At 33.3% G+C, this 27,432-nt stretch overlaps 1 long non-coding RNA gene across 1 annotated transcript; it reads right to left on the reverse strand.

Annotated features, from left to right (window-relative positions):
* Nucleotides 1-850: 850 nt before the first annotated feature.
* LOC105475446 (uncharacterized) lies at nt 851-25,668 on the reverse strand. Its single transcript, XR_011621633.1, has 4 exons — nt 25,083-25,668; nt 8,020-8,125; nt 5,620-5,758; nt 851-896 (listed from the first exon to the last, which is right to left on the reverse strand). It is a non-coding gene; the product is annotated as an uncharacterized lncRNA (long non-coding RNA).
* Nucleotides 25,669-27,432: the final 1,764 nt, after the last annotated feature.

Genomic DNA, 27,432 nt, shown 5'->3' on the forward strand with positions numbered 1-27,432 from the left:
ATGGGAAAATAAGAATACCATTCAATGAATGGTATTAAGAAATGTAAATATCCACATGCAAAAGAATGAAATTGGATGCTTCTTTTATGCCATACACAAAAATTGACTCAAGATGAATTAAAAACCTAATCATAAGGCCTGAAACTCTAAAACTTCTAAAAGAAAACATAGAAAGAAAGCTGTTTGACGTTGTTCTTGGCAATGAATTTTGCATAAGACACCAAAAATACAGATGAGAAAAGCAAAAATAAACACAAGAGACTACAACAAACTAAAAATCTTGTGTACAAAAAAAATCAACAAAATGAAAAAGCAATTTATGGAATGTGAGAAAACATTTGCAAACCATACATCTCATAAGGCGTTAATATTCAAAATATATAAAAACTCATACAACTAAATAGCAAAAAAAAAAATTACTCAATTTTAAAAATGAGATTTGAATAGATACTGTTCCCAAAGCCATCAGAAAAATATCCAGTAGACATTTAAAAATGTGTTCAACATCACTAATCATCGGTGAATTGCAAATGAAAACCACAATGAGGTATCACCTTATACATGTTGGAATAAATATTTTAAAAAGACAAGAAACAACAAGTATTGGCAAAGGTGTAGAAAAAAGGGAATCTTTGTACACTATTGATGAGAATGTAAACTGGTGCAGTCATTATGAAAAATAGTACAGAGATTTCTCAAAATATGAAAAATAGAACTACCATATGATTCCTCAATTCTATTTCTATGTATATACCCAAAGGAAATGTCCATACTGAGCAATTATTGAATGTTAACATGGCTTACATGAAATTAGAAAGTGAGTTCGGAAGTGGAGATGCCCTTTTATCTTCAAAGGAACTCTTTCTTCCTAACCTCAAGCAATATTTTGTAAGCTCCTGGAAGACAGATATGCAACAGTCAAAACATGTCAAGAAATAATAATTACTAAATGATAAGTGTAACCTTCAGAAATAAACAAATTCTATATCTTGCAAAGTCAAACTGTGTGAGAATATTTAATATATACTAACATATACATCATTTCACATACTTACATTTTATGGTGAGATTGTTTATGTGTATATTTTTAAGCAATTTTCTAATATCCATTATTATTAAATGTACTTATCTCTACTGTGCATTTGTTTACGCTTATCTTTATATTTTCAGATTTATCTATTATTCATGTTTATATACATATATGTGTGTATGTAAATCCATGTTTAATTTTATATTTTGAATGTCAAATAAATAGTAAGAATTATCATCATTTTGTCAATGGGTATAAAATTTAGGGCTATAATATAGCCATTCCTTTTATAAAAATTTGTGCTAAAATATTATGGAAACATCTTAAACACATTATAGGTAATTTCAGTTTCTCAAATAATGTATTCTAAATGTAATATACTTTTAAATAATAGTGTCCATTGTCTGCACTCCTGTTTACTAATTCTGGTTGTTTAATTTGGGTTATAAAAATATGGAGTGTCTTTACAGAACTCTATACAACAGCCTTCTAACTCTTGAGTTTGCCATGTGTTTCTCCCATGTCAAAATTTCCTTAGAACCCCAAAGTGATATTTTTATAATACAAAACTGATTGCCATTTATGTTTAAAATAAAACAAAAATTAAAAATCTTTATATTTTGTACATTGACTAAAGTCTGCATTCCTTAATAGGATATATAAGATTCTCAGTATTCTTGTATCTTAACTCCAACACATCATTTTAAATTTTCCATTAATCTTTCAATTATGCCTCACATCCCAGCTACATTAAGTGCTTCAGTTCACCAAGTGCATTTCATTATAAGAAATATTTATTGGACATCCTTTTTTTAATAAAGCAATTTCAATAATCATTTATGCATGTTCTCTCCTTTGTTTAGAATAGTCTTTTCCACCAGTCATTGGCTGGGAACTCCCTTTTGATTTTCATTACCCAGTCCCATACTCCACTATTAGAAAAATTTTGCTCAGCTCCCTCCTCGGAAATTTCAGAACATTTCCTCCTGCTTACTTGATGATAATTGTTTATTTACATATCTATATCCTGTGGGATGAAATGAGTCTTCTCAGTTATAACTGAGTTATACGAGTTATAATTCATGGTTTTGTTATTGATTTGAGGTTGAACTGAGGGAAAAAATCAATTCTTGTATATTGAGGTTTTGGTCTTCCCTGAAAGTGGAGGAATTCATGGTATTCATCAGTTGAAGAAATAGCATGTACCTCAGGATGTACAACTAAACTAAGAAGGAAATCTCTAAGTAAACTTGGGAGAGAGAGAACTACAAACTCTCATTCTCTCGATAATCATTTTACAAATCAAAGATATCTAGCAGATTGCCCGTGCCTGAGATCTTGTGTAGTGGTTACTTCCATGCAGACAATGGACAGGAGCTGAGAAGAAAAGCAACAACGTTCCTGAAAGTAGGGCTGGAAGAGAACAAACCCTAATGGTAATTTGATTAATATGGGATTCTCAAGCTCAGAGTAAAAAATTATGTAACATTAGAAATATATACCTTTTTAAACAACTTTTTTGGGCATTAACTACATACAATAAAATATATGCCCACTTTGTCCAGGTTCAGTAGGTTCTGCCTATAATGCCACAACTTTGGGAGGCTGAGGCAAGAGGATCACTTGAGTCTAGGAGTTCAAGATCAGACTGGGCAACACAGTGAGATCCTACCTCTATAAAAAACTTTTAAAAATAGCCAAGCATGGTGGCTCACATCTATGGTCCCAGCAACTCAGGAGGATGAGGTGGGAGGATCACTTGAGCCAAAGAGGTTGAGGCCTCAGTGAGCCACGATGGTGACACTGCACTCCAGTCTGGGAGAGAGTGAGACCCTGTCTCAAACAACCAAAGAAAAAAAAAAGAATCACCCATTTTAAGTGTACAGTTTAATGATTTTAGTAACAGAGTCATACAACCATTACCAGAATCCAGTTTTAGCATTGTATCACCCTAAAAATATCTTTTCTGGCCATTTGTGGCCAATTCCTTCTCCCATCCTAAGTGCCAGGCAACCTCTGACCTGTTCTTTTTGTAGAGATTTGCCTTTTCTGGGTATTTCATATAAATGAAATTATAAAAATATGTGGTTTCCTCTTTCTGGTTTCTTTCACTTAGCATAATGTTTTTACATTCATATTGTAGCATGTATCAGAAGTTTATTCTTTTCGTCATTGCTATATAGTACTCCATTGTATGATAGATCACATTTTGTTTATACATTTAGGTGTTTGAGTTGTTTCCAGTATGGGGCTACTATAAATAATGCTATTGTGAAAATTCATGCATATGTGTCACTGTATGGAAATATTCTAATATACATTATTATGTAAAATAAGACATTATTATATACTTAAAATTATGGGTAGATTCCTAGGAGTGGAATTACTTAGAATAATAAGTAATTATTATTTTTTGTTAATTAATTGTTGTATAATAAGCTTATATTTAACTTTTATGAAACAAATAATTTTTTTTTCCAAAATAGCTGTGACTTTTTAAATTTTTAGCAGCAACACGTGAGACTTCCTGTTTCCCCATATCTTCAACAACACTATCTTATTGATTATTTCAATTTTAGTGGGTGAAGTAGAATTTTACAGGAGTATTAATTTATGTTTCCCTTATTGCTAATGTTCAGCATTTTTCATGTGCTTATTATTATTCATTCTTATGTCTTTCTTGGTGAAAATTCATAAAAATACTTTGCCCATTTTTAATTTGGGTTATCTTATTATTGAGGTACAAAGATTCTTTGTATAATATCCTGGATAAAAGCCCCTTATAAGATGCACAATTTGAAAATATTTTCTCTCACTCTGGAACTGATCTTTTCATTTTTTAATGGTACTATTGAAGTACAAATGTTTTTACATTTTATGAAGTCCAATTTATTGATTTTTTTTGTTATAGATGATGCTAAAATATATTTGCCTAATTCAAGGTCACAATAATTTTCTGCTATGGTTTCTTCTAAATATTCTACAGCTTTAGCTCCTACATTTAGACTATGACTTTTTCTGGGTTAATTTCATGTAGGACAGCATGTAAGAGGCTATATCCAGCTTTGTGCCAATGGATATCCAATTACTTCATCACCATTTGTTGAAAAACCTATCAGTGATTGAAAATGAATGCATCATAAATATAAGAATTTCTTTCAGAACACTTAATTCTTTCACTGATCTATATCAGTGGTTCTCCATTGGGAGTTGTTTTTCTCCACAAAGGATATTTCTCAATATCTGATACGGTTTGGATGTTTGTTCCCTCCAAATCTCATCTTGAAATGTGATTCCCATTGTTGGACCTGAGGCCCGGTGGGAGGTGATTGAATCATCGGAGTGGGTCTCTCGTGAATGCTTTAGCCTCATCCTCTTGATGATAAGTGAATTCTCACTCAGTTACTTCCCATGAGGTGTAGTTGTTTAATACAGTCTGGGATCTTTCTTCTCTCTCGGTCCTGCTTTTGCCATGTGATATGCTGACTCCCCTGAATGTGCCAGCATGAATGCAAGCTTCCTGAGGCCATCACTAGGAGCCAATGACATGCTGGCACTCTGCCTGTATGGCCTGCAAAGCCAGGAGACAAGCTAAACCTCTTTACTTTATAAATGACCCAGTCACTGGTATTTCTTTATAGCAACACAAAAACAGCCTACAAAAACAGTATCTGAAGATTTTTTTTTATTGTCATTACTTGGGAGTGAAGGGTAGTACCAAAGATGTTGCTAAAAATCCTGCAAAGTACCACTTCTCCAAAAAGAAGAATTCTATACCACTGAATAAATATATATATTTAATAATATGTATATTTTATTATCCAACTGTAAAATATGCATAATCTAGTGTTAGTACACACTGTGTTGATTCCCATATCTTGTAATAAGTTTTGAAACTAGGATATAATGTCTCTCAGTTTTGTTATTATTTTCAAAATTGTTTTAGTCATTCTGGGTTTTTCTCATTTGCATATAAAGTGTAGAGTCAGTTTACTTCTCAAAAAGAAAACAAAAGCCTATTGGGATTTTGATTAGTGTTGCATCAGATCATTTTCGAGAGAACTGCCATCTTAATAATATTGGATCTTTCAATCCATGAATATAGAATGTCTCTCCAGTTAATTACATTTCCATTAATTTTTCTCAGAAATGCTTTTGTCATTTTCATTAAGTTTTTCATTTATATTGCTAAATATGTTTTTATTTCATTTTTTGATTCTATAGAAAATGAAATTGTTTTCATAATCTTGTTTACAGATGTTCATTGTCACTACATAAACAGACAGTTATGTATTGCTTAACCACAGAGACATATTCTAAGAAATGTGTTTGTAGGCAATTTCATCACGGTGCAAACATCACAGAGTATACTTAAATGAATCTATATGATTTGGCCTACTTCTTACCTAGGCTATATAGTATAGTGTATTGCTCCTGGACTACAAACCTGTACAGCCTGCTATTGTGCTGAATGCTGTCAACGATTATAACACAATAGTAAGTATTTATATATCTAACCATATCTAAAAATAGAAAAGATACAGTGAAAATGCAACATAAAAAATGGTACACCTGTGTAGGCTACTTACGGTGAATGAAGCTTGAAGGACTGCAAGTTGCTCTGGGTGAGTCAGTGAGTGAGTAGTGAGTCAGTGTGAAGGCCCAGGACATTACTGCACACTGCTGTAGATTTTACAAACACTTCAACTGTCTTGTAGTAATATTTAGCTTAAAACACAAACACATTGTGCAGCTGAAAAAAATATTTTCTTTACATCTTTATTACATAAACATTTTTCTATTTTCAATGTTTTAACTCTTTAAATTTTTTTGTTAAAAATTAAGACACCAGCATATACATTAGTTTAGGCTTATACAGGGTAAAGATCATCAATATCACTGTCCCCTTGTCCCACTGGAAAGTCTTCAAGGGCAATCACACGCATGGAGCTGTCAACTCCTATAATAGCAATGCCTTCTTCAGGAATACTTCCCGAAGGACCTGCCTGAGATGGTCTTACAGTTAAGGTTTTTTTTTTAATAAGTAGATGTTCACTCTAAAATGACGATAAAAAGTATAGTAAACACTATGTGTGTTAGCCTGTTTTATGCCACTAATAAAGACATACCCAAGACTTGACAATTTACAAAAGTAAGAGATTTAATAGACTTATAGTGCCACGTGGCTGGGGAGGCCTCACAATCATGGCAAAGGAACAAGTGACGTCTTACATGGATGGCAGCAGGCAAAGAGAGAGAGGGGGCTTGTGCAGGGAAACTCCCATTACTAAAACCACCAGATCTCACGAGACTTATTCACTATCATGAGAACAGCATGGGAAAGACCCACCTGCATGATTCAGTTATCTCCCCCTGGGACCCTCCTTCCTACAATATGTGAGAATTATGAGAGCCACAAGATGAGATTCTGGTGGGGACACAGAGCCAAACCATATCACTATGTGGTAGGAAATTTCAGTTGCATTATAATTTTGTGGGACCACCATCATATATGTGATCCATCATTGACCAAAAACATCATTATGTGGTGCATGATTGTATAAATAAGTTTTATATATGAATCTTGCATTTTGAAAATTTGTTGAGCGTATTTATTAGACCCAGTAGTACTTTTTCTGTATTTCTTAGGACTATATATACATGACAACATGTTCATTGTAAATTAAGACAATTTTATTTTCTTTTCAAATTGGACATCTTTTTCTTTCAATGTCATTGCATTTTATTTTTTGTGTAAAAGCTTTATTGAAATATAATTCACATACCATCATATACATCCTACTAAAGCATACATTTCAGTGCTTTTTGGCATATTCACAGAGCTGTGCAACCATCATCACTATCAAATTCCAGAACAGTTTTGTCACCCCAAGAAGAAACCCCATGCCTATTAAGTCACTTCTCATTTTCTCTCCCCTCAGCCCCTGGAAACCACTAATCTTCTTCCTGTCTCCATTCATTTGCCTCTTCTGGTATTTCATATAAATTTAATCACATAGTATGTGACCAATTCTGTCTGGCTTCTTTCAGTTAGCAAAATATTTTCAAGGTTTTTGCATGTCATAACATATATCAGGAAACCAATGACTGAAGAACATTACATATACCTGTTTATTCATTCATCAGTTGGTGAGCATTTGAGTTACTTGTCTATTATACATAATACAGTTATGCATATTTGTGTACACATTTTTGTGTGGACATATGTTTTCCATTTTATTAGGTATTTACCCAGGAGTAGAATTGCTGCATTACACGGTAATTTGGGGTTTAAATTTTTTATGAATTGGCAAACTGTTTTAAAAGTGACTGCACCATTTTGCATTCTTACTATTAGTGTATTAGTATTTTAGTTTCTCCACATTCTTTCTGACACTTGTTACTGTCCATGTTGTTTTCATTATGGCCATCCTTGTGTATGTGAAGCGACATCTCACTGTGGTTCTGATTTGCATTTTCATAATGACTTATGACATTTAACATCTTTTAATGCCCTTATTGGTCATTTGTAGAATTTCTTTGAACACATGTCTATTTAAATCCTTTCCCCCCTTTTTTTTTGGAGGGGGGGACAGAGTCTTGCTCTGTCGCCCAGGCTAGAGTGCAGTGGTGTGATCTTGGCTTACTGCAACCTCCACCTTCCAGATTCAAGTGATTCTCCTGCCTCAGCCTCCCGAGTAGCTGGGACTACAGGCATGTGCCACCACGCCCGGATAATTTTTTTTTATTTTTAGTAGAGACGGGGTTTCACCGTGTTAGCCAGGATGATCTAGATCTCCCAACCTCCTGATCTGCCCACCTCAGCCTCCCAAAGTGCCAGGATTACAGGCGTTGAGCCACCACACCTGGCCCCCATTTTTAAAATTAGGTTATTTGTCTTTTTTATTACTGAGGCGTGTCTTAGCTTAGTCTGTCATAACAAAATGCCACAAACAAGGTGGCTTACACAACAGAAATTTATTTCTTACAGTTCTAAAGATTGAAAAGTCCAAGATCCTCGTCCTAACATGGTCAGGTTTTGGTGCAGGCTCTCTTTCTGACTTGTGAATAGCCACCTTCTTTTTGTATCCTCACCTGTTAACAGAAATAGCAAACACCCTTGTATCTCTTCTTATAAGTGATCTAATAACATCATGACATTTTCACTCTTACGGCCAAATCTAACCCTCATTAATTCTGTATAGGCCCTATCTCCAAATATATTCACATTGCATGCTAAGGCTTCAAAATATGAATTTTAGGGGGATGAAAATATTTAATTCCTAATGAGGTATGAGTTCTTAGTATATTCTGAATACAAGTCACATATCACATATATAAATTGTAAATATTTTCTCCCATTCTGCATATGGCCATATGTCCAGTGGAATTCATTAAAGCACAAAAGTTTTTAATTGTCATTAAGTGCAATTCAACTTTTTTTGTACCTTGTGCTTTTGTCATTACATCTAAGAAAATACTGCCCAATAACCTAAATTCTGGAAGATTTACTCCTATACTTTCTTCTAATAGTTTTATGTACTTTTCTTACATGTATGTGTATGATTTAAGTTAATTTTATATTATATGAGTTACTTTTTTAGTTTACTTTTATATATGATGTGAGATGTAGTACAATCTTACTTTTTTGCAGGTAGATAGCCAATTGTTACAACTCCATTTGTTGAAATGATTATTCTTTCTCATCTGATGAATCTTGACACTCTTGTCAAAAAATGATTTACCATGGAGGCAAGGTAAGGGTTGATTCATGGACTCTGAGTTCTATTCCATTGATCTATATGTATATTCCTATGCCAATAATATGTGATCTTATTATGGCTTAGTTTAGAAATCAAAAGTATAAACTCTTCAAATTTGTTCTTCTTTTTCAAGATTCTCTGATTATTCTGGATCATAGCATTTTCATATGAATTTTAATACCAGTATGTCAATTTCTGTAACAAAGTGAATTGGGATTTTGATAAGAATTGCACTGAATAGGTATATCAAGTTGATGAGTATTGCCATCTTGACGTTATTAAGTCTTCTGATGTATGAACACCAAGACGTGTTTCTATTAATTTAGAAATTCATTAATTTCTTAAAGATGTTTTGTAGTCCACAGATGAAAGTCTTGCTCTTCTTATGTTAAATTAATGACTATTTTATTTTTGATGCTACTATAAATGGAATTATATTCTTAATTTACTCTCAGATTGTTTTTTGCCAGTATATAGAAATAAAATTTATTTTTGTATATTGATACTACATCCTGTAACCTGATAAACTCATTTATTAGTTCTGATAGGTTTTTTAGTGAATTTTCAAAGATTTTATATATGCAAGACCATATCTCTATGAATGGAGACTGTTTTATTTCTTGAAATCTGGATGCTTTTTGTTGATTTGTCTGGTATAATTGTTCTAGCTAGAACCTCCAATAAAATGTTGAATATAATTGACAAGAAGAGACATCGTTGTCTTGTTTCTGATCTGAAGCAGAAAATTTTAAGTGCCTCACTATTCAGTATGGTGTTAGCTGTATGCTTTATATAAATATCTCATCAATTTAGATAATTTGCCTTCTTGGTTTATTGAGTGCTATTATGAAAAATACTGGATTTTGTCAAATGCTTTCTCCACATCACTTGAGATTATTATGTGCAGTTTCTGTGAAGCTGAAAATGTCTTAATTTCTCCTTCTTTTATGGAACATAGTTATGTAGATACATAATTCTTTTTTTACAATAGATTGGTTTTAACATTTTTAGTATGTCATTCCAATGCTTTCTGGTTTTCATAGCTTCTGATCAGAAGTTAATGTTCATCTTATTGAAGACTTTCATCCCCGATGAGTTGTTTCTCTCTTGCTGCTTTTAAGATCTTCTGTTTTTGAATTTGACAGTTTGATTATATGTTTAAATCTAGATGTGCTTAAATCCATAGTACCTGAAGTTTTGTTGTTGTTGTTGTTTTTAACTCGTAGGTTAATATTTTTCTTCCATTAGGAAGCTATTTGTCATTATTTATTCAAATATTATTTCTACATTTTTATCTTTCTTCTCTCCTTCTGAGAGTCACATGATATATGTGTTACCACAGTGATGATGTCCTTGTGGGACTCTGAGGTTCTCTATTTTTCTTCATTCATTATTATTTTCATTTCTCAGACTGGATAATTTTGATTAGCCTATACTTAAATTCATAGTTTCTTTCTCCTGCCTACTCACATATGCTTTTGCATCACTCAAGTAAAATTTTTAATTTCAATTATTTAACATTTTTACTTCAAAATTTCAATGTAGTTCTTTGTTTCAAATGATATTTACCTTTTTTATTATTGTTTATGTAATAAGATACCATTCTCATATAATCCTTTATTTATTTATTCTATTTATTTATTTAAGACAGTGTCTTGGTGTGTCACCCAGGTTGGAGTGCAGGGGTGTGATCATAGCTCACTGAAGCCTCACCTTTGCCAGGCTCATGTGATCACCACAGCCTTCCAAGTAGCTGGAACTACAGGCATATGCCACCATGCCCAGATAATTTTCATACTATTTTTGAGAGTTGGAGTTTTGCCATGATTTCCCAGGCTGGTCTCAAATACCTGGGCTCAAGTGATCCACACATCTCAGCTTCTTAAAGTGCTAGGAGTACATGTATGAGTCATTATGCCCAGCCAATCCTTTAGTTCTTTACACATGGTTTTCTTTAGTTGTTTGAACATATTTACAGTAGTTCATTTAAAGTCTTTGTCTAGTAATCTAATGTCAATACTTCCTCTGGTACAGTTCTGTTAATCTTCCCTCCCACACACTACATGGCCATACATTCTGGTTTCTTTGCATGTCTTGAAAACCTTTGAAACTGAACACTTCTGTAACTTAATCTGATAACTCAGTATTAGACCACCCAGTCAGGGGTTGCCATTGTTGCTATTTGTTGTTGCCATTTGATGTTTGTTTAACTGTTTTATTACTCTTCTGGACTAATTCTGCATAATTTGTATATTTTTAACTTTTCAAAAATTTTCAATTGTTATGTAAACACAATTATTGTACTTATTTGTGGAGTACATGTGATATTTTCATACAAGCATACAATTTGTAATGACCAAATCAGGGTAATCGGGGTATCCATCACCTCAAGTATTGATTATTTCTTTGTGTTAGAAACATTTCAATTTCATTCCTACAATTATTTTGAAATATACAACAAGTTATTGTTAACTATATATTCTGTGTGTAGCTTCTGACATCTCTGCTTGGTTTGCCTGATGGTCAAACAGAGATTTTCTCACATGCCTTAAACAAGTGAGTCTATGAATCTTTGCTAAGTAGCTCTATGCTAATGTTGAGACATACCTCCAATGCCTGTTTAGGCAATTTAAACTTTACCTTTTCCTTCACTGCCTGTTTTCATGGTTATTGTGATTGTTAAACTGTTGGTTTTTGAAGCTATCACAAAGTGTAAAAGAGAAGGTGGGAATGTGGCAAATTTTTGTCTTGTTTTTCTATTAATTATTAAAAATAGGTTATTGAAATCTATAACTATTAGAGTTAAATTCTCTATTTCTCCCTTTAATCATGTCAGTTTTTGCTTTATGTATTTAGAGTCTCTATTGTTCAGTATGTTTTTTATATATATATATATATATACACACATATATTCCCAATTAACTGACCTTTTTATCAGTTAAACATTTTTCTCTTTCTCTAGTAATAGCTTTTTCTTAATGTCTATATTTTATTATATTTGCATACACTCCCAGATCACTTATGTTTACTGTTACACAGTGTATATCTTTGTCTATCTTTTTTGATATGGTTTGAATATTTGTTTCTTCCAAATCTCATGTTGAAACGTGATTCCCAATGTTGGAGGTGGGACCAGGTGGGAGATGTTTGGATAATGGGGGTGAATTTCTCATAAATAGTTTAGCACTATCCTGTTGGTGATAACTGAATTTTCTCTCAGCTACTTGACACAAGGTCTGGCTGTTTAAAAGAGTCTGGGACCTCCCCCTTCTCCCTCTCTTGCTCCCACTATCACCATGTAATTTGGTGCTCCCCTTTTCCTTCCACCGTGGTTGTAAGCTCTCTGAGGCCTGACCAGAAGCAGATGCCAGAACCATGTTTTCTTTAAAGCCTGCAGAGCCATGAGTCAAATAAAACCTTTCTTTATAAATTACCCAGTCAGGTATTTATAGCAACACAATAATGGACTTTCACTTTCAACCAGTTTGTGTCTTTCAAACTAAAATGTATCTCTTGAATATGGTATGCACATGGATCTTATTTTGGCTTAAGTCCAGCCTCATATTCTCTGCCTTTTAATTAATTATATTCAGTGTAGTTTTTGATATAATTTGCTCTACATTTGCAAAAGTACTGTTTGTCTTCTGTATATCTCATATCTATTTGTTCCTCTTTTCCTTCTTTACTGTTGTAATTTGTATTAAATAGATATCTTCTAGTGTTCCATTTTAATTTTCTTCTGGTTTGTGTGTGTGTATGTATAGAAAACTATGTATATATACATATATATACTGATATGCATATATGATATTGACCATATCAGTATGCATATATTTATATCAAACCACATAAAAAATAAAGGTCTGTAAAGGTAATCACATAGATAAATATAAATGACTGTATGAATATATTTATATCTTTTCTTAAGTGATTTAAAATAAAATTATATGAAATGAAATTTTAAAAACTGATTTGATAAGTCTATATTATAGGTACAAAATTAGAGCAATAGAAGCTATTTTGTTTTGGATTTTTGTTGTTGCTGTTACTGTTTGTTTTGCTATCTCAGTTTCTATTTTTTAACAAAGATCCTGGACATGAGGTTTCTCAAGGCTTCTCCAAATCAAGTCAGTGCCCTGTAACATCAACATCCTTCATTTTCTTGGCCTGCCTTGTCCTGGTATAACTACTGCTCTGAAGGAAATGAGTGGTGGGTAGGAGTAGTCGTGGGCTAAATTGCAGTAGATTTAACTGTGTTTTACCTGAGATTCATTATCTTTTTAAAAATAAATGATTCTTAATTATTTGTAGACTTGTGATGAATTTCAAGACTTCTATCATGGTCATCTTTAACAATTTTGTTTAGTTTTATCTTGGTGGGAGGAAGAGGATTCACTGAGCCCAGCTCCACCAAACTAGAAGTCTTCCTCAGGAATATGTGATGGATATTAGAATAGGACATTAAATTTAGGACATTGAACTAAATATTTGTGTGTAATTCACCATGTTTATTTCTAAGTAATTCTCCATTCATATTTAGAAAGGACTTCGTAATACCTCAATTTTGTCTCAACTCTAAAGACAGACCAAGTGAGGGGCCTTTTGTACCTACTTAATTTAGAGCTGCATTCCAGAAATATTTTGTGAGGGTCTTAAGTTAGCACTAGCAGTAATAGAACTGTAAGAAACACAAGGAGAGATAAAATCTAAGAGATGGAATTGGAGTCACTGACTTGGAGCCTTTACCTACCCTGAAATTCTACTTTCCTGTTTGTTTGTTTGTTTGCTTGCTTGCTTCCTTGGTTGCCTGTTTAACTCCTTACTAATCACCACTGACTGAGAAGTTTTCTAAATTTCTAAACCACCAATTGAGAAATTTTGGCTTCATTTTCCTAGGGTGGTAGAAATTCATTGTCATTCTTACTCACTTACTGGTTTCTCTAGGTCTGTTGTATTAAATCTACTGAGGTTTAATCACTATATTGTTCTCCCCATTTTCATAGTGCCTGGCATATAGTGCCCTCTCAAGAAAAGATTGTTAAATCAATAAGTGAGTACATTAGTAATAAATCTCCAACCTGAACATGTAATATACTCTTCACTATATAAACATACTCTCAAAGGCTAATGAGGTAGGTACCAGAACAATGGTGTACCACAGAGGGCTTTTTTACGTTAATTAATTAATTCGGTTACTGGTTTGACTTTCTATGTCTCATTTCTTATTTGGTAGAGTGTAGGTTTTCTTTTTTTTTAAAGTTGATGTTAGGAAATTTTCTCTTAAGAGTGGAACTAATTTACACGACTTTGGAAATACTATTGTCAAACTTTTATGAGGAGTTAAAATGTTCTACATGAAGGAAACTTAGAGTGGCTGTTTGACTGTTTAGAAGTTCTTCCCTGATCTTATATTTTTGTCTGAATATTTGAGATTGCCGAAGTAATGCTATTTTTTAGTGAGATTTGATGAAGCATTCGTGGTTAAAGGTAAATATGTAATATATGCTTCATTCAGGAAGTTCTGAATTGTTAAAAAGGTCAAATATTAGTAGTGATGGAGTCATCTGTTGTTTCTTCATTCCTCCTGCACAATTTCATTAGTAGATAAGGCTATTTTGTGCTCTTGATATAGTAAAATTACTCACTCTTTCCAAATGCCAGAGATAGGGATTTAAAAATAATTAACATGAAAAACTGAAAATAATGAATCTTTGCTTTGTTTCAACTACAAAGACAATCATTTAATAGTTTATATAAAGATTTCTTTACTTCTTGTATGGTCGATGCCTGTACATATCAGAATGTTGGCTCACCAGATAGGCGAGGTTTGCTGAATTTATATGTCATTGCTTATCCATCTGAAATACAAGCCACCATATGTCAGTTTACTTATTGAAGCTGGAAAAGAATCCATTATAGAAAATAATTTTAGAGCATTACTTGAGTAGTATGTGTCTCTCCTCAATACAATTTTTATACTTACACAATTTCATTTTTTTTTTTATGTTGCTTTTGGTCATTTAAAATGCTGATGACATTTTAGCTGATTCAATGTGGTAGAAACCCCATTGCTACCATCTGACATATTTCAGTTTGTGACATAAAATCTGGACATTAAAATCTTTTCTGGTGCTACCTCAAAGGCCCAGATTCTTTCACTTACATACACTTAAGAAGGTCCTATAGCACTATGGACACTCTATGTTAAATCCTGCTTTCCCTTTATGTACAGTTCATTTTATTTTCTTGCAGCAAAGTCTCACTGGAATGGTTTCACCCAGTTATATTCCAGAAATGAACATAAACTGCTATTCCACCTGTTTGTGCCTCTCCAATGTGGAGAGGGTCATTTGAATTTGGGATGACTTATTTTGCCAGGTTCAATTAAGTGTCAGCATATTGGAGAAAGAGCCCAAATAGATTTAGGCGACCAGCTTCTTACTGCATCATTCAAGTACAGAAAATAGTCAACACTATCAATGTCAGGGGAGGGATACACATTTCTGCTTTTATTTTTAGTGTCTTTGCTACTGAAATGTCTAGGGTTAAGGCTGCACATTTCACACAATGGCTCATTTTCACACCTTCAGCAAACAGAAAAGCATATCTGAAATAATGTAGTCAGTCTAGGATAATTTCTTGGTGAGAATCCCTTGTCTTTGCCCCAGTCATCTGTTTTCACACAAAAATTGAAGTTTCATCATTTCATAATACTAGAATCAATAAATGTTAACAGACTTTGACTTGTTCTGGTAACACAGCAGCTGACGGATGCTTTTCTGAAGACAATAAAAAGTATTTACTTAAACAGGTGATGATATATATGGCATTTCTTAAACTTGTGCTTCTCTAGAACAGTGTTTCTGAAGCACATCGGTTTGCAGATGTTTATTGTGGCCCTTGAGAGATTGATAATAAATGTTTTAATAGATCACTCTCATTTCAAGTTCTGTAGATCTAACAACAGACCCTTATTCTTCCTTCCTTCATCTCTTTTTTGTAGTTATTTATTTTTCTTGCCCCAGAAAAATAAATAAATCTAGTTTTTGTCTTACTAGAAGTATCACACCAATGTGACAATAATTTTGTTAATTATTTATAAACATATACCAAAATAGGTCTTTGTAGCCATTGTCAAAATGTTCTATCCTAATGGGAATATAAGAGAGATAAAAATCTATAAAATCCATGCCCAATAATGTCATGCCCTGATGAAAATATGTTCAGAATAGTAAAATAATGGCAATGTGCTTTCTGGAATTGAATTTGTCTTTAATGATGTAGGATACAGGGATCCTTGGTTGTCTAATTTGTAATGCTAAGCCATGAGCGATGTTGACATTAAAATTCAAAATAGCTCTGTTATCAATGACAACTTATAGCAGCATCACTGATACGGATATTTAGCTGATTATTAAAACATTTATTTTGCCAGAGGGTAGGATTTTCATTCCTAATGTTTGATTTTAGTAATAGCAGTAATCTTACAGTTCTCCCTTTGGGGATACTAAAATTCTTCCAAGTGAAAGAGAATCAATCATAGATTTCACATAAACTGGGAACATTTTAACCACTGTGGAGAGAAGCACTACTTGACACTGAAATTTCTCATCTCTGCACTCTACTTCAGCTGACTTGTGTGTGTTTGTTTCGTTTTTACTTTTTTACTCATGTTAATGTTAGTAAACATTATGGTTATTTTCTTGTTTTAGGGGCAGCTCTTATCCTAGCATCCTAGCCAGTAGGGAATTTACTCTCTGAATGCTAAAGAAAAGAATGATGAACTATGCCCACATCCATTTCCTTTAAAGTGAAATTACTATCTTTACATTGCAGAAGGGGTTATAAACAAATTAATCGCTTGCTGCAATTGTCAAAATATCAAAACACACACAGTCTCATAATAATGCATGTACTAGCTTTGTTAACTGACTCTTACAGAGGATAGAGCATTCATCCATTCATTCACACACTCATCTCTTCAACATTCATTATACATTTATAGTGCATGCAAATGATTATTTTGGGCACTTAACTGAGTTGAATAATAATCTTCTAATAAATGAGGCTTCCACTTTTTGGTTCATGTCAAGAGGCCATATGTAGATAAATATCCTATATATATCATGTATAGATGAATACACTTTTTCTTTAACCAAATAATACATATTCTATGGAACAATATTATAAATAAGTAGTCTCTCACAAACAGACTATAAAATTCTTCCAGATCTAATTCCATAATAAGCAACAGTGGTATGCAAATTAATGTGTAGAATACAGATGTCCAATTTAAATTAGATAAAAATTACAGTTTGAATGGGGGTGTCTGTGCTATGGCTAAAAATAAGAGGTAGAAGAAAGCTGTCATGCTTAAGAACATGGTACTGAACTTCTACCTGGGATGAAACTAAGGTCTCTATTTATTGGCTGTGACCTTGGAAATGACAATACTTCTGGGCCTCCATTTATTAATATGTATAATGAAGATTATTAAAATAACTAACTCCCTAGGTTTGTGTAAAATTTCGAGGAGATCATGCACATAAATCCCTTAGTATCTTGCCTGGACTAGAGAGTAAACCCTCAGTAAATATTAGCTATTGTTGTTATTACAGGTTCACACGTGAAAATTTATTGGTTTGGAACCCTCAAAACTGTTTTTTAGTTTAATTAATTATTAATACACAAACATGCAATTGTGTCATATTAAAAGAATCAGAAAACATAACAATCATGGAAGCAGTGCCAAATAGATATGTGTCACCAAATGGCAAGCAGCCAGTTAAATTAGACCTAAAATTTTTTTTAATGACATGATGTTGTAGTTTTTGATTTCAACATAAGTAACTAACAATGCGGATTTATTTCTTTGCTTTCCATGTATGATAATTATATCTCCATTATAAAATATTCTACATAGAATGGTTAAAGATAAGTTATTCCAGGAGATATTCTATCTTGAAATGGCATTTTAATTAAATTTATTTAGACTTATTAGGAGTTATTACAGCATGTAGGCTACATGAAAAACTGTGATTGAAAAGTAGGAGGTGAGAATGTGTTTCCAACAATTGGAAGATGAACTATACCAATGAAATTATATAGATTCTTTAAGGTTCAATTCAAATATTATCTTCATCCTGATATTTTCTCTATCTTTTTAAGTTCTCTTAAGAATTTTCTATTCCTTCATCTCCACTATCTTAACATATTGTACATTCTCACTTCTGCGCTTTTTCAATACGTATAGCTTTTAATTATATATCTCTCTTCCTGGCCTCAAGAGCAGACATCAGTCAAGTCTTATGGGATTGCAGCTCCAGTTATTGATTATTTGTATGTATTTAAATGTGTGGTTTGTATTTTTTATTTTTATTTTATTTTTTATTGATACATAATAGCTATGTACATTGGCTACATGTGATATTTTGATATATGCATACAATGTATAATGATCAAATTGGGGTAATTGGGATCTACATCACCTCAAACATTTATCATTTCTTCTTCTATTATTTCAAGGCTACAGTAAGCAAAACAGCATGGTACTGGTACAAAAACAGACACACAGAACAAGAGAACGGAATAGAGAACCCAGAAATCAGGCCACACATCTACAATGATTTGATCCTTAACAAAGTCAACAAAAATAAGCAATGGAGGAATGAGTCTTGAGTCTCTATTAATTAAACGACTTTGAGATAACTGGCTGTCTATATGCAGAAGAATTAAACTGGATCCCTACCAATCACCATAAACAAAAATTAACACAAGACGGGTTAAAGTCTTAAATGTAAGACCTAAAACTATAAAAATCCTTGAAGAGAACCTACTAAATATCCTTCTAGATGCTGACTGGCTTTGGAAAGGAATTTATGACTAAGTCCTCAAAAGTAATTGCAACAAAAACAAAAATTAACAAGGGGATCCAATGAAACTAAAGAGCTTCTGTACAGCAAAAGAAACTATCAACAGAGTAAACATCATCCTACAGAATGGAAGAAAATATTTCCAAACCGTGCATTCGACAAAGCCATAATATCCACAATCTCCAATGGGCTTAAACAATTCAACAAGAAAAGAACAACCCCGTTAAAAAGTGGACAAAGGACATGAACAGAGATTTCTCAAAAGACAGACAAGCGACCAACAAATGTAAAAAGCTATGAATTTTGAATACAGTGTAGAATTATTAAGTTAAGCTAATTAACATACCCATCCATCAAATATTTAACACTTTTGTGATGAGAACATTAGAAACATACTTTGTGATATTGAAATGTAGGGTATTAAGTTATTAGCTATATTCAGCATGCTGTATAATTTATCTCCAAAAAAATTATACTTGTTTCTCCTGAGACTTTGTAGCCTTTGACTATGATGGATATTTTTGCATTGAAGATATGATGAGAAATTGATATGCACTAGTATTACTAGAATGATGATAAAATTCAGCTTAATTTCTTCTTTATTAAAAATATAATGTGAAGTCTTAAGAGACTTTAAAGTTTCAAATCCAAAAAAGTATTCTGATATATTAAGAAATCTTGTAAGCTGGGCTACTTACCATATTCATGGGGTTTATTTATACAGTATTATAACAGGAAGCTAAATGGTTGTAAATGTGCTATATGAATGTCTGTTCAGATGTGGTTATTCCTATGACAGATAAATATGCTTTTGCTACTTGATAGGGCAATGGTAAAAGTATAATAAATATGCACATTGAGATTTCCAAAGTTATATTTTTCTCCACAGCAGATTTAGTAGGAAGGCAAATAAAGTTTTATCCGTGCTTTGTGGAATGTTAAAATTGATGCAGAGTGCCTGCTCTTACTGCTAGTATAAGCCAGAGACTTAGTCATACACCAAGCCATTGGTAGTTCTCAAACTTGCCTGCCATTAGCTGGAATACTTCAATAAAAGTAAATGTGAAACATATGAATGTCCCTGTCTCATCCCCAGAGATTATGACTTACTTGATTTGGGGTGGAGAAATATTATTTCATTGGTCTATGGGGGTAGGGAGTGGAGCTCAGTTTTGAAATTTTTAAAAATTCCCAAAGAGATGTTAACGTGCAAAACAGTTTAGGAACTTCTGCATTAATCAGTTATTATTGTTTTAAAATGTTTGCCCTCATCTTCAGCAAGAACAATTTCCCAGTCATTAGTAAAACTGCTAATTCTGTAATGAAACAAAACTAACTCTCCATTCCTATCTGTAAATAGAATTACCAAGCCAATTCCAGAAAGCTTTACAGTAAGGTTAATGTTGTTTAAATGTGCTAAATTAAAGATTCCTTAATGGGAACTTTATATTTGTGATCATATAAACATTGATTCAGTATTATGTCCAATTGAAAAAATTTAGCAAATTTTGTAGAAAATGAAATCTTATCCAAATTCTGTAGAACTATTTATTTTTGATCTGGCTATCTAATAATGGAAAACTATATACAACAGTATCTTAAGAAAGACAATCTTTAATTACATACCTATTTCATTTATTTATTCAGTCATTTACACATTCATTTATTCATGTATTAGTTTGTTTTTTATTGTAGAATTATTTTCCTTTTAATTTTTTTCTTTTTCATTCTTATGGGCACATAGTGGGTGTATATAATTATAGGGAACATAAAATATTTTATATAGACATACAATGTGTAATAATCACCCGAGGGTAGCAGGGGACACTTCACCTCAAGCAGTCATGATCCTTTTGTGTTACAAATATTCTAATTGTACTCCCTGAGTAATTCTAAAATGTAACAAAATTATTGTTGTAATCACCCTGTTATGCTATCAAATAGTAAATCTTATTCATTATATATAACTGTATTTCTGTACCCATTAACCATTCCTATTGCCCCCACCTCACTACTCTTCCCAGCCTCTTGTAATCACCATTCTACTCTCTGTCTCCGTGAGTCTCCATGAGGTCAATTGTTTAACTTTTAGCTCTCACAGATGAGTGAAAACATGCAAAGTTTGTCTTTCTGTGCCTGGCTTATTTCACTTAACACAATCTCCTCCACTTATATTCATATTGTTGCATATGACAGAGTCTCACTCAATCTTCTTTGTTGCTGAAAAGTATAACCATTGTGTATAGGTACCACATGTTTTCCTTTTCTTTTATATTTTTCTTTTTTTTTTTTTTTTTTTTTTTTGAGCTAGAGTCTCACTCTGTCACCGAGGCTGGAGCAGGCTGGAGTGCAGTGGCACAATTTCAACTCAATGCTAACTATGCCTCTGGGTTCAAAAGATTCTCCTGCCTCAGCCTCCCAAGTAGCTGGGATTACAGGTGAGCAGCACCATACCTGGCTAATTTTTGTAATTTTAGTAGAGACAGGGTTTCACCATGTTGGCCAGGCCGGTCTTGAACTCCTGTCCTCAAAGGATCCACCCAAGTTGGCCTCCCAAAGTGCTGGGATTACAGGCATGAGCCACTACCCCAGCCCACATATTCTTTATTCATTTTTTTGCTGAAGGACACTTAGGTTGCCCTCAAATCTTGGCTATTGTGAACAGTGGTCTAGTAAATATGAGAGGGCAGATATTTCTTCAATATTATGTTTTTCTTTCTTTTGGGTATATACCTAGCAGTAGAATTGTCAGATCATGTGGTAGTTATAGTTTTCATTTTTTTAGGAATCTCTGTATGTTTCTCTAATTTACGTTCCCAACAACAGAGCAGAAGGATTCCCTTTCCTCCACATCCTTGTCAGTATTCATTATTGTTTTTCTTTTGGATAAAAGCTATGTTAATTGGGGTGAGATGATATCTCATTATAGCTTTGATTTGCATTTCTCTGATGATCTGTGATGTAGAGCACCTTTTCATATTCCTGTTTGCCATTTGTGTGTCTTCTTTTGAGAAACGTCTATTCAGATCTTTTGCCTGATTTTTAATTGCATTATTCAATTTATTTCCTATAGAGTTGATGAGCTCCTTATTAATTCCTTGTCAGATGGGTAGTTTGCAAATATTTTCCACCATTCTGTGAGTTGGCTCTTCACTTGGTAGATTGTTTCCTTTGCTGTGTAGAAGTTTTTAGCTTGATGTGATCTCATTCGTTCATTTTTGCTTTGGTTGCCTCTGCTTTTGGGATACTGCCCAAGAAATCTTTACCCAGACCAATGTACTGGAAGGTTTCCCCTACGTGTTCTCTTAGGAGGTTCATATTTTCATGTCTTAGCTATGAGTCTTTAATCCATTTTGATTTGATTTTTGAATATGGTGAGAGACATGGATTTAGTTTCATTCTTCTGCAGATGGATATTCAGTTTTCCCCGCACCATTAATTGAGAGATTGTCTTTTCTCCAATGTATGTTCTTGGCACCTTTGTCAAAAATGATTTCACTGTAGATGTGTGGATTTACTTCTGGGTTTTCTATTCTGTTAAACTGCTCTATGTGTCTGTTTTTATACTGGTATTATGTTGTTTTGGTTATTATAACTGTAGTATAATTTGAAGTCAGGTAATGTGATCCCTCTTGTTTTGTTATTTTTGCTCAGGAAGGCTTTGGCCCTTCAGGGTCTTTTGTGGTTCCACATAAATTTTAGGATTGTTATTTCTATTTTTGTGAAGAACATCATCAGTATTTTGATAGGAACTGCATTGATCTATAGATTGCTTTGGGTCCTATGGACACTTCAATATTCATTCTTACAATCTATGAACAAGAAATATCTTTTTATTAGTTTTTCTTTATTTATTTTCTTGCATCAATGTGTTACAGTTTTCATTGTAGAGATCTTTCACTTATTTAATTATGTTTATTCCCAGGTATTTTATTTTACTCATAGCTATTGTAAATGGGATTACTTTCTTGGTGTCTTTTCTAGATTGTTTGCTGTTGGCACATAGAAATGCTACTAACTTTTGAATGTTGATTTTGTATCCTGCAATTGTATTCAACTTGTTTATCAGTTCTAATAGTTTTCTTGGTTGAGTCTTTAGATTTTTCATCTATAACATTATACCATCTGGAAATAAGGATAATATGACTTCTTCCTTTATAATCTGAATGCATTTTATTTCTTTCTCTTGTTTAATTGCTTTAGTTAGAACTTCCAGTACTATGTTGAATAAAAGTGGTAAAAGTGGGCATCCTTGTCTTTTTCCAGATCTTAGAGTTTTTTCCCATTCAGTGTCATACTGGCTATGGGTCTGTCACATATGGCTTTTAACTGTGTTGATTTATGTTCCTTTTATACCCAAATTTTTGAGGGTTTTCATCATGAAGGAATGTTGAATCTTATCAAATGCTTTTTCAGTATCAGTTGAAATGATCACATCGTTTTTATCGTTTATTCTGTTGATGTGATGTTTCACGTTGATTGATTTGCAAACGCTGAACCATCTTTGCATCCCTGAGATGAATCCCTCTTGGTCATGATGAACAATGTTTATAATGTATTACTGAATTCAGTTTGTTATTATTTTGTTGAGAATTTTTGGATCAATGTTCATCAGAGATACAGGCCTGTAGTTTTCCTTTTTCTGTTGTGTGTTTATCTGGTTTTGGCATCAGGGCAATACTAGCTTTGTATGATGATTTTGGAAGAATTCTCTCCTTTTTCTTTGGAACATTTTGGATAGGATTGGTTTTAGCTCTCTTTAAATGTGTGTCAGAATTCATCAGTGAAACCGTCAAGTCCTGGGCTTTTCTTCGCTGGCAGACTTTTTATTATGGTTTCATCTTGTTACTTGTTATTGTTATTATTTCTTCATGATTCAATATTGGTAGGTTGCAGGTGTCTAGGAATTTATCCATTTCTTCTAGGTTTTCCAGTTTATTGGCATAGAGTTGCTCACAGTAGTCTCTAATGATCCTTTGAGTTTCTGTAGTGCCAGTTATAATGTCTACTTTTTCATCTCTGCTTTTATTTATTTGAATCTACTTCCTTTTTTCTTAGTTTTGCTAAAGGTTTGTTGACTTTGTTTATCTTTTCAAAACACTATCATTTGACTTTCTGTATTTTTAGTAGTTTATTTACTTCTGCTATGATCCTTATTATTTTTTCTTCTACTAATTTGGATTTGGTTTGCTCTTGCTTTTCTAGTTCCTTAAGATACATTGTTAGGTCGTTAATTTGAAGTTTTCTACTTTTTGGATGTAGTCACTTATTGCGATAAACTCTCCTCTTACCTGTTTTTGTTGTACCTTATAGGTTTTGGGACCTTTTATTTCCGTTTTCACTTGTTTCAATAAAGTTTTAAAACTTCCTTCTTAATTTCTTCATTGACCCACTGGTCATTCAGTAGCAAATTCTTTAATTTCCACGTGTTTGTATAGTTTCCAAAATTCTTTTTATTACTGATTTCTAGTTTTATTCCATTGTTATCTGACAAGGTACTTGAAAAAAAATTTTCATTTTTTTAAAATTTTTTACAACTTGTTTTGTAATCTAACATATGGTCTATCTCTAAGAGTGATCCATGTGCTGAGAGGCATATGTTAGTTTATTATATTCTTAAATCTTTGATCAGTAGCTAATGTGGGGCAGGCCCTATATAAAGTTCTATGTGGGAATAAAGGATAAAAACACTATTTGAAAAAAAAAACTATAGAATTCTTATTATCCTTTGACATAGTTACAGTATATAATCCAAGAGAAGTAACAAGAGATGAGCAGAAAATGTATATATACTGTTAAGAAGCACACAAATTACAGTAGAATTTTTATAAAAAGAAAATTTCTAATTTATACTAAATCTATAATTGAGGATGTAGTGGAGTGATTAGCACATTTGTTAATATTCCATATTCAACTATGTGGAATAGTTTATATTCAGGTATTCAAGTATGTGGAAAAATTCTTGCAATCTGGGAATAACAACAACTTTCAGTTCAGACTAAATATTATATATCAGGCTCTGTGGCAAATTATTCACATATAATTTCATACTGATAGTCACAGCAACCTTATTATGTAGGTTGTACTAGCTTCCTTTTATATGTTAGAAAATTGAGGAAAAGAGAAAATCAGTACGTTACTCAATGTCATACACCTATTAAAACAGCTGAGTTCAGTTTGGAAGGCCCTAAGTATATACTTGTAACTATTATTCCGTATTTTTAATAAAGAATAGGATAATATATAATTGTAGGGATAGTGGAATCAACATTTAATGTTAAAGAATAAATAGTTTATTATGAGGATACACAGTGATTTCTATTGTTATTTTTTCCTCTCTCTTTTAATATTTTATATAATGAATATGGGTTAAATTTATAATAAGAAAATCAAAATAAAAATAAATGTGTAGAGTACCTGTGCTAGCAGGAGTTTCCCATCAATATGAGGAGCAATGTCTACCCCCATCTTTTTGGGTCTTGCTCAGCCTGGGGTCTGCCATCAGGAAGGGCATGTTCTCTACTCTCTTCCTTAGGCCTCTTCTCCATTGATCAGCAGTTGATGTGTTCCTAGCCATGTTCAACACCTCAAGAGAAAGGAAAAATAAGAGGATAAGTCAGGTCCTATGCAGCTGCCTGGTTTCACACTCTTGGTCCTTGAATATATCTAAAGTAGCTTTCCTGGATGGCCATACTAGATGGGACAAGTTAACTTTCTCTATCAGTAAAATGTTCCTGTGGGCCTTCTCTGAAAAACTTTCTTCAGGTGGGCAGAAAGCACCTCTGATTTGGGCGCCTCTCAGAGCTCCTTCTGTAGCCATTGGGCATCAAGATGCTTTCAAGCCTTTCTTCTGAGGTCTTCCCTCATCCTCTCCAACAGGACCCTATAGGATAGAACATACCCCACGTGGATTTCTCTCTCTCAGTCACATCTGGTCAACAGGAAATATTCACCCATTCCTTGTCCTGACAGACAAGGATAAAGGCAAGCAGGATAATTTGAATGGTAAGGAGAAGATGTAACTAAGAAGAAAAAAATAATAACTCTCCCTCATGTAGGGAGACATGCCCTTCCACTTTTTTTTTTTCCAGAACACTGTCTTTCAAAAATATGTACTTGCATATTCATTCCGTGTGGCTTTGAGATATATATAAATCTTTTTAAAAGTAAACCTAATTCCAGCTTTATAACCCAGGAATATCACTCTTTAGGACCTGTGAGGCACCCGTTTAAAATGGAATCAAGGAAGCTAGAGCCCTATCTCCCAGTGGCGGGACAGGAGCCTACTACAACTTGGTGCACCACCTAGCATAACATTGCAAAACTGTCTTCTGTCACACATATGAGAATTTTTTTTTTTTAAAGCCTATTAGCTACCACAGCTGGTCAGCCTAATTACCAAGTGAGTTTGCTATGCTGTCAAGTCCTCTTACTTGAAGACGTGTTATTGCTTTTCTTTCAAACGCATATGTAATGAATCCTTTCTGCTTGTCTATGTAAAAAGGTAAGATTTCTTTCTGTCTCTGCAACCTCCTTTGAGATTTACTGGATTTACTGTTTTCAGTGGATTGCCTATGATATGCTTTGTATTCTGGTTTAATGTATATTTTACAACAAAACTATTTTATTTGTCTCCTATCATTTTAGAGAAGTTTTCTGGGTTGGGATTTTTATTATTTATTTATTTATTGAGATGAAGTCTTGCTCCGTCACCCAGGCTGGAATGCAGTGGTGAGATCTCGGCTCATTGTAACCTCCAACTCCTGGGTTTCAGCATTTCTCCTGCCTCAACCTCCCGAGTAGCTGGGATTACAGGTGCCTGGCACCATTCCCAGCTAATTTTTGTGTTTTTAGTAGAGACAAGGTTTCACCATGTTGGCCAGGCTGGTCTTGAACTTCTGACCTCTAATGATTCTCCTGCCTCAGCCTCCCAAGGTGCTGGGATTAGAGGTGTGAGCCACCACGCCTGGCTGAGATTTTGTTTTTAATCACACTTCCTCAACACAGTGCAGCAGCCCTCACTCTCTGGCTCCGCCACCAAAACAACTCACTTTTCCTTTGCCTCTAGGAGTATTCTGTCTATTGACCTTAATTATGAGTTAGGCACCTAAAGAGAATTTTCCATAGACTACCACCTCCTTGCCTTTCCTCAAAGAAGGACTGAGAACTGTGTTTAGGGTAACAACTTTCTCTAAAGAAATTTACTCATCAGTCCCTTCATTTTACTGTCTTTGACCTCTTTTTACAACTGTCATCTGACTTATGGATCTACCAAGAAATAGGAATAAATTTCTTGGAAGCTTTCTAATTCTGCACACGGAAGTGAGAAGTTCATAGACATTTTGATGTTCTTAAATTTATATTGTGGAAAACATTTTCAGAAGTGGAGAAAGAAGCATTCTGTTTAAACATTCTGCCCCAATTACAATAAGTGGAACAGTAAAATATACATTATTCTTTGGAAATTAAGGATAAACTATTTTTTTGTTTATGAATTTTAAGCCATGTTCTTTTCACTCGTAACCATATTCTCATTAAACGATTTCCCCCTGAATATACAAAACTGTTGGATTGTGGATTTTTTATACTCATCATTACCTGTGTATCTGTGAGGTAAATTCATTGTAAAAACATACTAAATTTGACTTCCAATAACCAAGATGTGTTAATTACAATTTTTAGTGTAACAACGTGTGTGATTTATTTCAAAATATGTCAGCTATTGACAGTGTGATATCAGATAAAAATTGTTTAAATTACCATTTAA

The sequence above is a fragment of the Macaca nemestrina genome, chromosome 4 (assembly GCF_043159975.1).
Source record: "Macaca nemestrina isolate mMacNem1 chromosome 4, mMacNem.hap1, whole genome shotgun sequence".
NCBI lineage: Eukaryota > Metazoa > Chordata > Mammalia > Primates > Cercopithecidae > Macaca > Macaca nemestrina.